Below are 16,317 nucleotides of genomic sequence, written 5' to 3'. Positions count from 1 at the left end.
AAGATGAGGTTGTAAAAATTTGTCTTGAAGAGACCCATGTTGGAGGAGGGAAGGAAAATGAAAATATTTCCACAGCCGACCTGTTGAACTCAAGAACGTTACCTAGAAACAACCCGTTATCGTGAGATAAACGATTTCAACACGCTATTGTGTCCTGTTCAGTGTTGATCAAAGCAAAATGAACTCTAAGCAGAATTTTTGCCTGAACAGACTATGCAATAATTACAATAGCGTATTATCTAAGGTTGATATTTTCAGTTGCGAACTTACCAAATACAAGAGGTCCATAAAATATTTTTTCTCTGATGGTTTGTGAATAATGTTTATGTCTCTATTGTTTATATCTCTATTATGATTTGATTTATACCTACAACCTCTCTCCATGGCTATAAATGTATCGTATTGTACATTTTTCGTTTTATATAATCTTTTGTTTTATACATATATTTTTTTAATTCATATTCCTTTCTCACAAATTTGAATAACTTATTCCATATTATGATGTTTCAGTTCAAGTCACAAGGAGGAAATCCATAATTGGTTTTATTTTACTAATTAATACTTATGTACAAACTGATTATATGTAAACTGTCGATTTCCCGAAAATGAATAAATAAATAATTTTTTTTTTTTTTTGGTAAACTAATGTTTAAGACAAGATTTTTTATGCATAGCACAAAGGGGTAACAATTATTTTACAAGCAATAATTATTCGCCTGAAACACTCATCCACATTGAAAAATCTCCTGATAAAAGATACATGACGCCAACGGGACTCTAACTAAAAAATCTTCTCTTAAACATTAGTTTACCAAAAAAATAATAATTAATATTTGACAAGTTCAAGTATTCCACCTAAAAAATGTAGACAATTTGTCTCGACGCCATCTAGTGAGAGAGTTAGCACTTACAATGCCTTTCTCATATAAAATAAAGTTGGTTGTTTTCAGGTGAAAAAATGTAACAAGCAGTAATTGTTGAATGAAACACTAGTATATATTGAATTATTTCGTGGATAAGAAATAAACCGCCATAGCTCAGTGGTCAGAGCTGTCGACCGGAAATCGAAGGGACACGGGTTCGAGTCCTGTTGGCGTCATGTATCTTTTATCAGGAGATTTTTCAATGAGGATGAGTGTTTCAGGCGAATAATTATTGCTTGTAAAATAAATAAATAAATAATGACAACCAAGTATTTAGGTTGGGCGCGTGTTTTTTTCATGTTTCCTGACTATGCACCGGTGCCGAAGGGATATATGATACTAGTTTCCCGGAGCATCTCCCATTGTAATGCAGGTAGAACAAGGACAGCATTCCTACCTGACAACTCTAAAGCTCTAAATAATGCAATCCGTTTGTTAAGACAGAGGAAACCATTAAAATGACCGCCCGTTGATGTACGTTGATGAGTCAAAGTTTTTTTTAACTATTTTGGGGTTCCAGACCAGAGGTGGCTGCCAAATTCAAAATTGGTTAAAATTTGGAATGGTGATATATGTACTAATCTACAGTGCGTGGAAAGACACACCAAACATTAAATTTAATAGCTGACGTTTACCCGGCGTTGCTCGGGGTTATGAATGATTTGGAGTAAAGTTTTGAGGTTGTGAATTCTAGTTTTGAGGTTGTGAATTCTAGTTTTGAGGTTGTGAATTCTAGTTTTGAGGTTGTGAATTCTAGTTTTGAGGTTGTGAATTCTAGTTTTGAGGTTGTGAATTCTAGTTTTGAGGTTGTGAATTCTAGTTTTGAGGTTGTGAATTCTAGTTTTGAGGTTGTGAATTCTAGTTTTGAGGTTGTGAGTTCTAGTGAAACTGAAAACTGAAGGTAGTTTAGGTGGAAATACATAATATTATTGAAAAAATTGAAAAAACCTTTTTTAAATTTTTTGTTTGTTTTACTTGATCGCGCCATGTCTTCCTCGGGCGTCCCTTCTTTTCTACCTTTCACTACTGTACACCATATTGTTACTGTTAAAAGAAAACATTATATCGTCTTTATTTCGGCCCCGTATATCATTTCAGTCAGAGATAATGCTTTAAGTCTTCCTTGGGCGTCCACGACCTTTTCTACCATTCACTACATTTTTGTTGTTAAAAACAATATTTAATCAACTTTAATTCGACTCATATGTAGAATCTTAAATACGGGGAAATTAAATAAGATTTACCGAAAAATAATATTACATATACCTAGTGAAAGGTGAAAGAGATCGTTCCTCTCGGACTCCAAACAGGTCTTCGAGTGACGTCACGAGTTTGCGGGCACCGATGTGTATTTTTTCGAAAGTGCCTGTCTGAGCCAACCTTGTTAAATACATTTTCTACAAACATTGACCCCAAAATCAATAAAAACAGTGTTAGTCTTGCAATCAATAAATTAAAGGTTAATTCTAAATTTAAGTCCAATCTCCTTATTTAAGCGTTGTTCTAAGAATAATTTGAGAATGAGCTACAAAACTAGTCTGATTCCTATGTAAAACAGAACATTAAAAAACGCACAAAATAATTCAGAATGTGTGTTTTGTTCCACCAATAAATCTGGAAAGACTTATCAACTTATGTCGGAAAATGATACTAGATTTGAATGAATATTTTAACGTTTAAAATTTCTCAGTTTGCATGTAAAACACTACCATATCTCTCCTTAGAATATATCTAGCTATAGAGACAAAGATACATTATTTATAAATCAATAACACTTCAGTGGTAAAATGAAGACATTTAACTTTAGTGAAATAGTAATTTCAAACAACTATTAAATGTGAATAGAAGACTTCGTATCCAAAAAATGATAACAAATTATTATAAGCAATAATTAATTAGTCGCCTGTCTTTTTTTTACAAAACAGGAGGGGCGGGTTCAATTCCCGGTCGGTGGCATTTAGTTTTACTCGGGAGATATTTTCAATTTGTATGGATATTTTAGGCAAGTAATTAATGCTTATAATAATTTGGTATCCTTTGTGCTCTGCATAAGAAACCTTGTCTTATAAACTTTTATCTATTATTATTAGTTTATCTTTAAAAAAATAACAAAAAAGGATGTTTGTAATTTTGCTTTAATAAATCAAAAAAGATTGACCGGTCGGTGGCTGAGTTGACATCGCGTTTGGGTGCCACCCAGGCATAGTGTATTCAATTCATAGGCTGGATAAGTCCTCCATCACAACACAAGCAACATTTTCCGCTTACTGTGGTGGTAGTAGGAGATTTTCAAATATTTGTCAGGTTATCCGTAACCCGGGAATGTTTGTCTTTCTCAAACAAAATTTCCTCTGAACACATAAGATTTGTGAGTACATAGAGAAAAATATGGCTGATTTATTAAAATCCTGTTAAAAACGTGATGGCATTTGCTTATAAAATATTGGTCTATTCAGAATATATCGGAACACGTGTTCATACAGCTGCGCTTTTCCTTGTAAATATAATGACGGAATGCGACAATGTTAGATTTTTTATGGACACGTGTTCCGACATCCTCTTAACACATTCGTGTTTTACTGATAGTTTGTTAGGTAATCTGTCAATTCATTCTTTAAAGGCCTACAGTCCCGTTTTTAACAGGAATACGAATAATTTCACCAGATTTATAATAAATTAGCCATATTTTATATCAGTAAGCTTTCTTACTTAAATACTTCTACAATTATAAACTATAAATATTTTAGGCAACTTTATTTTTAGTTTCAAACTATTTGTACCTCGTCACGCATTGCTGTGGCTCAGTCTGTCTATGCAGATCGAGAAACTTTTTGTTTTGACGTCCAACCGATGTCGCTGTTTTTCAAAAAAACATGTTTTTTACCTGTCACAGGTTACATCTATATAATGTAGGTATATAAAAACATGTTTTTTACCTGTCACAGGTTACATCTATATAATGTAGGTATATAAAAACATGTTTTTTACCTGTCACAGGTTACATCTATATAATGTAGGTATATAAAAACATGTTTTTTACCTGTCACAGGTTACATCTATATAATGTAGGTATATAAAAACATGTTTTTTACCTGTCACAGGTTACATCTATATAATGTAGGTATATAAAAACATGTTTTTTACCTGTCACAGGTTTCATCTATATAATGTAGGTATATAAAAACATATTTTTTACCTATCACAGGTTACATCTATATAATGTAGGTATATAAAAACATGTTTTTTACCTGTCACATGTTACATCTATATAATGTAGGTATATAAAAACATGTTTTTTACCTGTCACAGGTTACATCTATATAATGTAGGTATATAAAAACATGTTTTTTACCTGTCACAGGTTACATCTATATAATGTAGGTATATAAAAACATGTTTTTTACCTGTCACAGGTTACATCTATATAATGTAGGTATATAAAAACATGTATTTTACCTGTCACAGGTTACATCTATATAATGTAGGTATATAAAAACATGTATTTTACCTGTCACAGGTTACATCTATATAATGTAGGTATATAAAAACATGTATTTTACCTGTCACAGGTTACATCTATATAATGTAGGTATATAAAAACATGTATTTTACCTGTCACAGGTTACATCTATATAATGTAGGTATATAAAAACATGTATTTTACCTGTCACAGGTTACATCTATATAATGTAGGTATATAAAAACATGTATTTTACCTGTCACAGGTTACATCTATATAATGTAGGTATATAAAAACATGTATTTTACCTGTCACAGGTTACATCTATATAATGTAGGTATATAAAAACATGTATTTTACCTGTCACAGGTTACATCTATATAATGTAGGTATATAAAAACATGTATTTTACCTGTCACAGGTTACATCTATATAATGTAGGTATATAAAAATATGTATTTTACCTGTCACAGGTTACATCTATATAATGTAGGTATATAAAAATATGTATTTTACCTGTCACAGGTTACATCTATATAATGTAGGTATATAAAAACATGTATTTTACATGTCACAGGTTACATCTATATAATGTAGGTATATAAAAACATGTATTTTACCTGTCACAGGTTACATCTATATAATGTAGGTATATAAAAACATGTATTTTACCTGTCACAGGTTACATCTATATAATGTAGGTATATAAAAACATGTATTTTACCTGTCACAGGTTACATCTATATAATGTAGGTATATAAAAACATGTATTTTACCTGTCACAGGTTACATCTATATAATGTAGGTATATAAAAACATGTATTTTACCTGTCACAGGTTACATCTATATAATGTAGGTATATAAAAACATATATTTTACCTGTCACAGGTTACATCTATATAATGTAGGTATATAAAAACATGTTTTTTACCTGTCACAGGTTACATCTATATAATGTAGGTATATAAAAACATGTATTTTACCTGTCACAGGTTACATCTATATAATGTAGGTATATAAAAACATGTATTTTACCTGTCACAGGTTACATCTATATAATGTAGGTATATAAAAACATGTATTTTACCTGTCACAGGTTACATCTATATAATGTAGGTATATAAAAACATGTATTTTACCTGTCACAGGTTACATCTATATAATGTAGGTATATAAAAACATGTATTTTACCTGTCACAGGTTACATCTATATAATGTAGGTATATAAAAACACCCGCGTATTTGAATGCAACGTTGTGTTAAAATTTCAAAGCAATTAGGAAGAACTTTCGGAGACTTAAGATTTTGAGCAAACGAACATTTTCATTTTTATTTATTTGGATTAGAAATTATACAATTTGTGCAAATAAATAATGTCACCTTCTCAAAGACGATTATTATTTTTTCAAACTTTATTCAGATCAGTAGGTAGTCGAGAGTCCTACCCTACACATCGGGAATCCACAATAGTGTATCTATATGTAAAGTCGTTTCTTCAGGTCAGTAGGTAGTCGAGAGTCCTACCCTACACATCGGGAATCCACAATAGTGTATCTATATGTAAAGTCGTTTCTTCAGGTCAGTAGGTAGTCGAGAGTCCTAAACATCGGGAATCCACAATAGTGTATCTATATGTAAAGTCGTTTCTTCAGGTCAGTAGGTAGTCGAGAGTCCTACCCTACACATCGGGAATCCACAATAGTGTATCTAAAGTCGTTTCTTCAGGTCAGTAGGTAGTCGAGAGTCCTACCCTACACACCCTACGGATTAGAGCAATTGGTTCAGGAGCCTACAAGGGTTCCTGATGTCCAGACTCACCGCTCCAATCTGTTAGACCTATTCTTAACTACTGTGCCACACGGTTATAAGATTGACGTCACAGCGCCTCTGGGATCATCTGACCACTGCCTAGTGACGACATCAATTCCCGTTAGCCTCAGACCAACCAATGAGAGGCTGAGGAGAAAAGTGTGGCACTATAGGTCAGCAGATTGGTTCGGTATGCGGGCCCATTTCAATGCTTTTCCGTGGTCAGCTGTTTGTTTTCGGACTTCGGACCCTTCAAGATGTGCCCAGGAGATTGGTGAAGTCATCAAATCGGCGATGGATGGCTTCATACAATCGACTACTAAAGAAACTGGTGTGGGCTCAAAGCCGTGGTTCAGTCGACAATGCTCCGAAGCAGTTCGACGAAAAAACGCGGCTTACCGAGCCTACAACACATCTCGAACGCCCGAAAGCAGATCAGCATACAACAAATCGGCAAAGGAATGCAAGAGAATCATCAATAGGTCAAAATTCGAACACGACCTGCAGATCAGCAAAAAGCTGGCTGCCTGCCCGCATGGCAGCAGAGCATTCTGGTCGCTTGCGGGCTCAATAGGTCGAAATTTTTGCAAACCCAGTTTGCCACCTCTTACCAGACCTGACGGCTCACTAGCAAACACCGCCACCGAAAAGGCAAACCTTTTAGGGAAAATGTTTGCGGAAAACTCGACCCTCGACGACGGGGGTGCTGTTCCGCCGTCGGTTCCTCACTGCGGCTTCTATATGAAAAAGCTGAGGATCCGGCATCGGGATGTACTCCACGTCATACGGGGGCTCGATGTTAACAAAGCTAGTGGACCTGATGGAATACCTGCCCTGGTATTGCAGAGGTGTGCTGCGGAAATAGTTCCAGTTTTGACAAAGCTCTTCAAAATGTCCCTGAAGTGTGGCACTGTGCCCTCTGGTTGGAAAAAAGCGGTAATTCACCCTATTTCCAAGAAAGGTGACCGCTCCAACCCGGCCAACTACCGCCCCATAGCGATCACATCAGTTCTGTCCAAAGTGATGGAACGTGTGATCAACGACAAACTGCTCATATACCTCGAGAAGAACAAAATTATCAACGACCGTCAATACGGATTCCGGCGGAACCGCTCGTGCGGTGATCTTCTCGCGTATGTGACGCATGTTTGGGGGCGGTGCCTGGAACGTCACGGTGAGACCCAAACGGTCGCACTAGACATATCCAAGGCCTTTGACCGGGTCTGGCACCGAGGACTTGTCAACAAATTGCATTCTTACGGACTTCCCGCATCCCTGTGTACGTGGATTGCTGACTTTTTAAGGGATAGGTCGATTCAGGCGGTTGCTGACGGTTTCACCTCTTCCTCGCACTCCATAAATGCTGGCGTCCCACAGGGATCGGTTCTGTCTCCGACTTTGTTTTTGTTGCACATCAATGACCTTTTGACATGTGCACCGATTCATTGTTACGCGGATGACAGTACAGTTCATGATAGCTTTTTGTTTGACAAGCCCCCAAAGGGCACACAAACTCCAACGGCTCGGAGGGCTTTGAAGCAGAGAATGGACGGTTATCTCGAGAGTATTTCCTCCTGGGGTAAAAATAATCTCGTCGAATTTAATGTTTCAAAGACCCAATCCTGTCTGATTACGTCTAAAAGGGATCCAAATGATAATCTAGTCTCCTTCAACGGAAGCAATCTTCCGAACAGGCCTTCCATTGATATGCTTGGTGTAACTATAAGTGACCAGCTCAGGTACGGGGGCTCCATCGAAGCTAGAGTAAAGTTGGCCTCTCAGAAGCTGGGCGTACTGTACAGGGCCCGCAGATACTTTAATAGTACACAACTGCTCACCCTGTACAAATCGCAAGTGCGCCCTACTGTCGAATTTGGCAGCCATCTCTGGTCTGGAGCCCCAAAATACCTGAAAAAAACTCTTGACTCTGTGCAGAAACGGGCGGTCCGTTTGATAGATTCCCCAATCTTAACAAACGGACTGCAATCTTTAGAGCACAGGCGTCAGGTAGGTATGCTGTCCTTGTTCTATCGGTATTACAATGGAAGATGCTCTGAGGAACTAGCGTCATTGATCCCTTCGGCACCGGTGCGTAGTCGGGATACACGCCAAACGCGCGCCCAACATTTGTACACAGTTGACACTTGTCACATGAGAACGGGTCGCTTCTACGATTCGTTCTTAAGTTCAACAGCTCGGCTGTGGAACGAACTGCCGGCCTCTGTGTTTCCTCCCTCCTACAACATGGGACTCTTCAAGACCCATGTTCACTCCTTCCTCTCCACAAAAAGACCCTCCACACAGCATCCCCAAAGATGACATAGGCCCTGAGGGAAATTATTTTCTTCAGGGCCTCCTGTGTGGAGTAAATATAAAAAAAAAAAATAAAAAAAAAAACATCGGGAATCCACAATAGTGTATCTATATGTAAAGTCGTTTCTTCAGGTCAGTAGGTAGTCGAGAGTCCTACCCTACACATCGGGAATCCACAATAGTGTATCTACATGTAAAGTCGTTTCTTCAGGTCAATAGGTAGTCGAGAGTCCTACCCTACACATCGGGAATCCACAATAGTGTATCTATATGTAAAGTCGTTTCTTCAAGTCAGTAGGTCGACTAGAGTCCTACCCACCGGCTATCCACAATAGTGTATTTATATGTAAAGTCGTTTCTTCACGTCAGTAGGTAGCCGAGAGTCCTACCCATCGTGATTCCTCAATATTGTATCTGTATGTAAAGACGTTTTCTATACACAAACAAAAGCTCTATATACATAAAAAAGAATTAGATCTCTCGCTGCAGTGTTCTTACTCCACATAACCCATAAATATATTTTAAAGATCTAACGGAATGACTTGGAGAAACAGGTACCTAATCAATTTGATCCATCTAGCTACTGAAGTATGAATGTGTTTTCATGTAATTATTATTCGCTAAACAAGCGTAAAACTTCCAATAGAACAATGGGTACAATCATATACTATGGGGTGTCTAAAGCAGTGACGCATAACCTTTTGTACACTAAGAACATTTTATCAATCTTTTAAACGATCCCCTGCCGCACTGGGTACGAGTCAAACGCCTAATCAAGACAACACAAGCTGAGATAAGCCGAGATAAGCCGATATGAGTCGAGAAAAGCCGCGACGAGTCGTGAGAAGTTGAGACAAGTCGGGAAAAGTCGAGACAAATCGAGACAGATCGAGATAAGAAGAGACAGGTCGAGACAGGTCAAGACAAGTTGAGACGATACAAGTCGAGAGAAATCGCGACAGGTCGAAACAAAGTAATGTTTAAAACAGGATTAGGTATATTTACCTTTTATTTATAAGTTCTCAGACTTATCTATACCTATCTCACCGCCCACATATTTTCTTCAAACATAACACATATATATATATATTTTAAGTATATTTTCTATATTTTATATAATTTATATATATTTTAAGTACCCGAGCTCAATTGCGGAGTATCGCAGATATTTTCGGGTATTAGCAGATATTTAAAAACATAACATTTAGGTCGCGGACCGTGGGTTGTGTACCACTTAAAAGCTAGTCAGAGATAGCCACCGCTTCCAGGATTCGTCCCGCCAACAAACATATTTCACATTTCACATGTTGACCCGCCATAGCCAATGGGAGAAAGCGGATAATCAATATTGCCTATCCTGAACTCCAATATAAACTGTGCTTTTGTGTACACATCCAGTAAAATACAATAATTGTCCGTTTCTAATACTAGAAAAAATGCTTAAATGATCGAGAATTTTTTTTTGTAATAATCCGGTTGTTTTTGTAGAACCTTTATTGTGAAAACCATCTAATGATGATTAAAAAAATAATTAAATAGACAAAGAAGGCCCTTACGGAAATAACTTTACTCAAAACGTATGTCATCATTGGAGATGCGTAGATGCGAGGTGGGTCTTTTTGAAGAGTGAACCTGGACCTTGCAAAGATCCGTGCGGTAGACGAGAGGAATACAAAGTTCGACAGTCATTCCACAGCCGATCTGTTGAACACAAAAACGAGTTGTAGAGGCTATCCGTTATCACTTGTACCAGTGACACTAATTTACATAGATTCAAAACCATGTTAATTTTAACCGGTGTTTTCACCGATTGAAAAATCTTGTGCAATGTTTTGCCACAAAGCTTTTGTGTGTTTTTCTGGTAGTAGGTACTTTAATTCATTTGTTTTGCCCCCTCCTACTGGAGGTCAGCTAGTAGCTACCATCAGGACAATGTTCACAGTTCACGCTACAGACTGCAGCTTGGAACAACTCGTAACTGCACTTGTACGTCACTTTAAATCGTCATAAAAAAGGTTATCTAAATCTCTTACGCTGCGTAAACATTTGCCAGCCGGAACGCGAGCTCAGCCTCGAATTATGGGAAAGGAACGAAGCAACCGCAAGCGGCATTACGCGCCATTTGCTGTTGCTTTGTTCCTTTCTCATAATTCGAGGTTCCCTTATTGGAGGTTGGCTGTCATCGTTGCGACCTAAAACCCCACAAACTGTATTCAAGAAATGCACTCGTACCAGTCACGTCAGTTAAGAAGTCATAATGTTCTGCCCCTGTCTCTACCTCGTAATTTTATTTCAGTACCTACATAAAACAGGCATGATGATATGTCTTTAAATAAAGGACTTCATAAAAATAATATTTAGCTAATTTATATTGCGCGTTTTCGTGATAAACACTTCATGGGCGCTATTCAGCTTGGTATGGTTAATGGTGAAAATCTTTTTAAAGTGATAAAATTGATCATTGAAAGTGTATGTTTTATTAATATAGCAGTGTATAGTCTTATAGTATCTTAATGTTCGTGGTACAGCGAAGAAATATCCTGTATTTATGTGGTAGGCTTTAATATTAAAAATGTATTTTATCCTCCTTGTTGATTTTCTTGATGGTGTGTTGATGTTAATTTGGGTTCAAATGTTTGGTGTTTTTTTTTTTTTTTTTTTTTTTTTTTTTATTTATTCTTTAATATATTTGTTAAACAATGGTATAGTATATTGTCCTCCACGCTAGGAGTTCACCTGTGTTGTGGAGCTGATTTAACTGATGCAATCACGCTTCCGCATATAATTGTATGCAGAGGCGATAAATCAGAAATTTTACGTCTGCCTGTCAGGGAATATAGTTTGTAGTGCAAAATTTGTGTCATTATACGTTCCAAATTGTTCAGATAAACCTTCACGTTAAGCGATTATACTAGTTAATTTTCTTTCTATGGATTCGATCCTATAATTATGAATCTCATAATTGGGAGAAAAAATAGTGGATGCGCATTCGACAGTACTTCGCACAATTGATTTATTTAAAGCTAAAGTTATTTCTTCACTTTACTTTTGGCTGCGCGCGCAATTCACGTGATACCACTGAAGGCAGACCCACTATGAAAGCTTTCATGAGGAGAGCATCCGACGTCACACCCGCTAGCCTTGCCAACCTCCTCAGGTCCGTCATATAGACGTCGAACGGCTCATCACGCCATGTGCGCCTCACGAACTCCTCATAGGCCAGAAACGGGTTTGTTGCGAAGGCACAAATCAACGCATTTTTGATGGCGTCACCATTGCCCTTATCCTCTGCACTCAGCTCATTGTAGACAGCAAATGCAGGTCCCTCCAGAAACATCGGGATGATAGCGCACACATCTTTTACTTCTTTAATTTTTAAAACCAACTCGACTTTTGTTATCCACTGAATAACATCGCCCTCGCCATTAAAACACCTAATAAATCTCCGAGCTTAATATTTGACATCTTGCCGAAATAGCTTGTATTCTAACTGGCGTTCTAATTGAATGTCAACTGTCTTTCACATCGCAGAACGGTTGCGTTTGCTGCCACTGCTTTTGCAGTACTTGCATATCACCACAGTTTAGCGATTTCCGCAAGAAATATTTAAATAATAATCTCACCTTGTATCCTTTACGCCACGGGTATATTGGACTATTTGAGGTAAAGGGATTAAATTATAATAACGTGTTAACTAATCAGAGTAAAGATGAATGATGATTTCTGGGGGAATCTGCTCAGTGTTGTGGTCCGATGGATCATGGGTTTCTCCTGCGCGACAACAAATACAAATAAACGCCCAATGGAAATGGAAACAAATAATATTAAGCCAAGTAAGATAATGAAGTTGGATTATAATATTGAAGAACTTCATACAGAAATAAAGCACCCAACAAAATTATGAAGCTGGACGATGATGAACGTCTTGCACCAATAATAGAATCTATCGATGCGAATTCTAAAGCGGTGCATATTGAGAGTATTGCAGGGCTTCCTTCACCTCTCTTCAGAAATCTTTGACCGCAAAACACTGCGCGAGCTTTACATTATTTCATAGCCTGTCTCCAGAAATGATGGAATTCTCCAATGACCAACTGACGGAAATTTATAGCAAAGATTTTACCATTACATCTAGTCATTTTAAAAGGTCTTCAAAGATATATCTGTTATTATCTTATTTTAGGTCAGTTGAATTCCTTCACCAAACGCAAGAGCTTCGTCTCTTTATCATGAGAAAAAACTTTTTTTTTTCTTTATCACAGTGTAACATATAATAAATTGTATGTTTATTGAAAATAATACAATAGTTAATAATACAAACGTTTGCTAAAAAAGGAGGTAATGCAACACGGCATAATATAAAAATAAATCACTATAATTGATGAATTACTGCCCAATTTCTGTGAAACGTCCCTTGTAAAAATAATCTTCAAGTCGTTAAAGGTTTTGGCACATGATTACAATCATTGACATGAATTTCTAACACTGATTTAATGTAAGGTTTTTTACATGCAGGACATCTTGAAGTACACATTTCCACGATTTTTGATCCTTTTAACCAATGTTTGGTGTTCTTTGAAGACCTTTTAAAATGACTAGATGTAAGGGTAAAATCTTTGCCATAAATTTCCGTCAGTTGGTCATTGGAGAATTCCATCATTTCTGGAGACAGGCTATGAAATAATGTAAAGCTTGCGCAGTGTTTTGCGGTCAAAGATTTCTGAAGAGAGGTGAAGGAAGCCCTGCAATACTCTCAATATGCACCGCTTTAGAATTCGCATCGATAGATTCTATTATTGGTGCAAGACGTTCATCATCGTCCAGCTTCACAATTTTGTTGGGTACTTTATTTCTGTATGAAGTTCTTCAATATTATAATCCAACTTCATTATCTTACTTGGCTTAATATTATTTGTTTCCATTTCCATTGGGCGTTTATTTGTATTTGTTGTCGCGCAGGAGAACCCCATGATCCATCGGACCACAACACTGAGCAGATTCCCCCAGAAATCATCATTCATCTTTACTCTGATTAGTTAACACGTTATTATAATTTAATCCCTTTACCTCAGTCCAATATACCCGTGGCATATTAAGGATACAAGGTGAGATTATTATTTAAATATTTCTTGCGGAAATCGCTAAACCAACACGAAAATATTTTTTTTAACTTTGAAAACCGTTTGCATCGAATGACAGTAGTTGTTATTGGATTTTTGTTTTTGGAACATTAACAAGTTTCAAAATTTAAAAAATATAATGGTGATTATTCGGGATCTTGCTAGCAACACTTAATATGATTTTTTTTAAATAAAACCTTAATTACTATAAAAGGAAACTACCTGCATTTGGAAAATTATTAATTTAAGCATTCTAATTTTTAATTACGTAAAATGAACATTCGCTTTTGATACTATACAAGTAGCTAGAAGAGATTATATTACCATTTACTCTATTCAAATCAGTAGGTACTATTTTGGCGGAACTTGGCATTAAAATAAAATTAAATAAAGATTTTTATTTATTTATTACATACTAAAAATAAATTTCTGTTCTATTGAGTTTTATATTCCAATGTAATATATGTCATTTAAATTTTATTTACTTTGCTACCGGATTCGACACAACCCTGTCATTAACTAGCAATCTTTAAACTTGCTTAAACATTATACAAGTACAGGGAAGACTATTTCGATTTTATCAGGTGGTGGTAGTGGGCGGGGTGATTTGGGGGGTGGGGGAAGGGGGGAAGAAAAGTGGGAGGAGTCAACAAAACAGGGAAACATTGTCAATAAAGGTGACTCATAGGGTGATATTATTTTGTTTACTTGATTAATTTAAAAAAAAAATAATATCTAAGTTTTCTAAAGCGCACGAATAGAACGTGAAGTATTAACGTTTAAATTTATTTCTTTGTTGAAGTCATGGCCTGTCTCTATTAAATGGTTGGCAAACTTGGAATAACAAATAATTATAAGCAATAATTAGTCATCCGAAATACTAATACAAATTGAAAATATCTCCAGAGTAAAAATAAATGCCGCCAACGGGAATTGAACCCGTGCCTTCTGATGTCAGGTCAGGTGCTCTGTATCCACTGAGCTATGTCGGCTTATTTCCAAATGATTCAATATGTCATCCGAAATACTAATACAAATTGAAAATATCTCCAGAGTAAAAATAAATGCCGCCAACGGGAATTGAACCCGTGCCTTCTGATGTCAGGTCAGGTGCTCTGTATCCACTGAGCTATGTCGGCTTATTTCCAAATGATTCAATATGTCATCCGAAATACTAATACAAATTGAAAATATCTCCAGAGTAAAAATAAATGCCGCCAACGGGAATTGAACCCGTGCCTTCTGATGTCAGGTCAGGTGCTCTGTATCCACTGAGCTATGTCGGCTTATTTCCAAATGATTCAATATGTACTAGTACCTCAATCAACAATTACTGCTTATTATATTTTTTTCACCTGTAAACAACCAACTTTATTTTTGTAGGAGAGATATTTTCAATTTGTATTAGTATTTCGGATGACTAATTATTGCTTATAATTATTTGTTATCCTTTATGCTATGCATAAAACCTTGTCTTATAAACGTTAGTTTATCATTAAAAAAATAATAACTTGGAATAGTTTTTTTTTTGTATTAGGCAATTCACCCTAAAAAGAGTCTTGGAATAGTTATTGTTTCGAAAACTGAGTTCATGTTCTGTGATACTTATTTTGTAACTTGTCTAAATTTTTTTATATATTTTTATATATAATATTACAGAATAATGAAATTTCGACATTCCAACTGAGAAGGTTTCTCGTTTCAGAACTATCAAATTGATAGGCTTAGTTCATAAGAAGTAGGTAATGTAACACAAATACGTAACAATAAATATATATAATTGATAGGCTTAGTTCATAAGAAGTAGGTAATGTAACACAAATACGTAACAATAAATATATATAATTGATAGGCTTAGTTCATAAGAAGTAGGTAATGTAACACAAATTCGTTACAATAAATATATATAATTGATAGGCTTAGTTCATAAGAAGTAGGTAATGTAACACAAATACGTAACAATAAATATATATAATTGGAGACATTACGTTTTACATAACATTGTAGAAATTACATTCATGTTTACAATATAAGAGATAAGTTAGGTAAGCATCTCTTTTTCATTGTTTCTATGTATAATGATGCAGTACTAGCAGTTAAAAACCCGCTCCGCGGGTTTTTGCTGCCAGGCCCTGCGGGCGGCACTTGCTTGGGCTTCGCCCAGTTTACTAACAACAGTTACATTTAATAAGTAGATATTAGATCAATTGGTAGATATAAAATAGTAAGACATTATGTAGTAGCCCGAGCGCGGACAATGAAAGGAACACCCTTCACCCCAACATAAATCTCGTCAATGAGAAAAATGTTTCCTCTCCCATACCACCGAAATGATTTCATTTTTAAATCGAAGTTAAATTGAAAAAAATATATATATATATATACACGGTGTCCGGAAACTCGTAGTACAAGCGGGAAACTGGAGAATCTACACCACATGGGGAACCCAAAAAACATAAAGTTTTTTGATTTGAGCATTTTCAAAAAAAAAAAAAAACCAAAAAAATATATTTTTCGGCTATTTTAGGGTTAAAGTTTTTTCTGGTGTTTAGGGTTGAATAACAGATGTTTTAACCCTGCAGAGCAGAAATATTTTATGATTACACCGGGTTAAATGAAGGGTGATTTCAAAATAATGCTTCAAATCCGAGTTTCTTCATTTGTTTTACTTTCAAATAATTTTAATTAGTT

At 35.9% G+C, this 16,317-nt stretch overlaps 1 protein-coding gene and 3 non-coding genes across 4 annotated transcripts in view; all 4 read right to left on the bottom strand.

Annotated features, from left to right (window-relative positions):
* The window catches only part of LOC149421874 (5-hydroxytryptamine receptor-like), a 186,402-nt gene that overhangs the window by 125,131 nt on the left and 44,954 nt on the right, over positions 1 to 16,317 (bottom strand). The window lies entirely within an intron of this gene.
* On the bottom strand, positions 14,545 to 14,618 carry TRNAS-UGA (transfer RNA serine (anticodon UGA)). Its single transcript has one exon. It is a non-coding gene; the product is annotated as a tRNA-Ser (tRNA).
* On the bottom strand, positions 14,692 to 14,765 carry TRNAS-UGA (transfer RNA serine (anticodon UGA)). Its single transcript has one exon. It is a non-coding gene; the product is annotated as a tRNA-Ser (tRNA).
* On the bottom strand, positions 14,839 to 14,912 carry TRNAS-UGA (transfer RNA serine (anticodon UGA)). Its single transcript has one exon. It is a non-coding gene; the product is annotated as a tRNA-Ser (tRNA).

The sequence above is a fragment of the Hesperophylax consimilis genome, chromosome 8 (assembly GCF_061612785.1).
Source record: "Hesperophylax consimilis isolate HC1 chromosome 8, BYU_Hcon_1.0, whole genome shotgun sequence".
In the NCBI taxonomy this organism is placed as follows: Eukaryota; Metazoa; Arthropoda; class Insecta; order Trichoptera; family Limnephilidae; genus Hesperophylax; species Hesperophylax consimilis.
The sequence above is the reverse complement of the archived record's forward strand: the minus strand, read 5'-3'. Positions and strand labels throughout refer to the sequence as shown.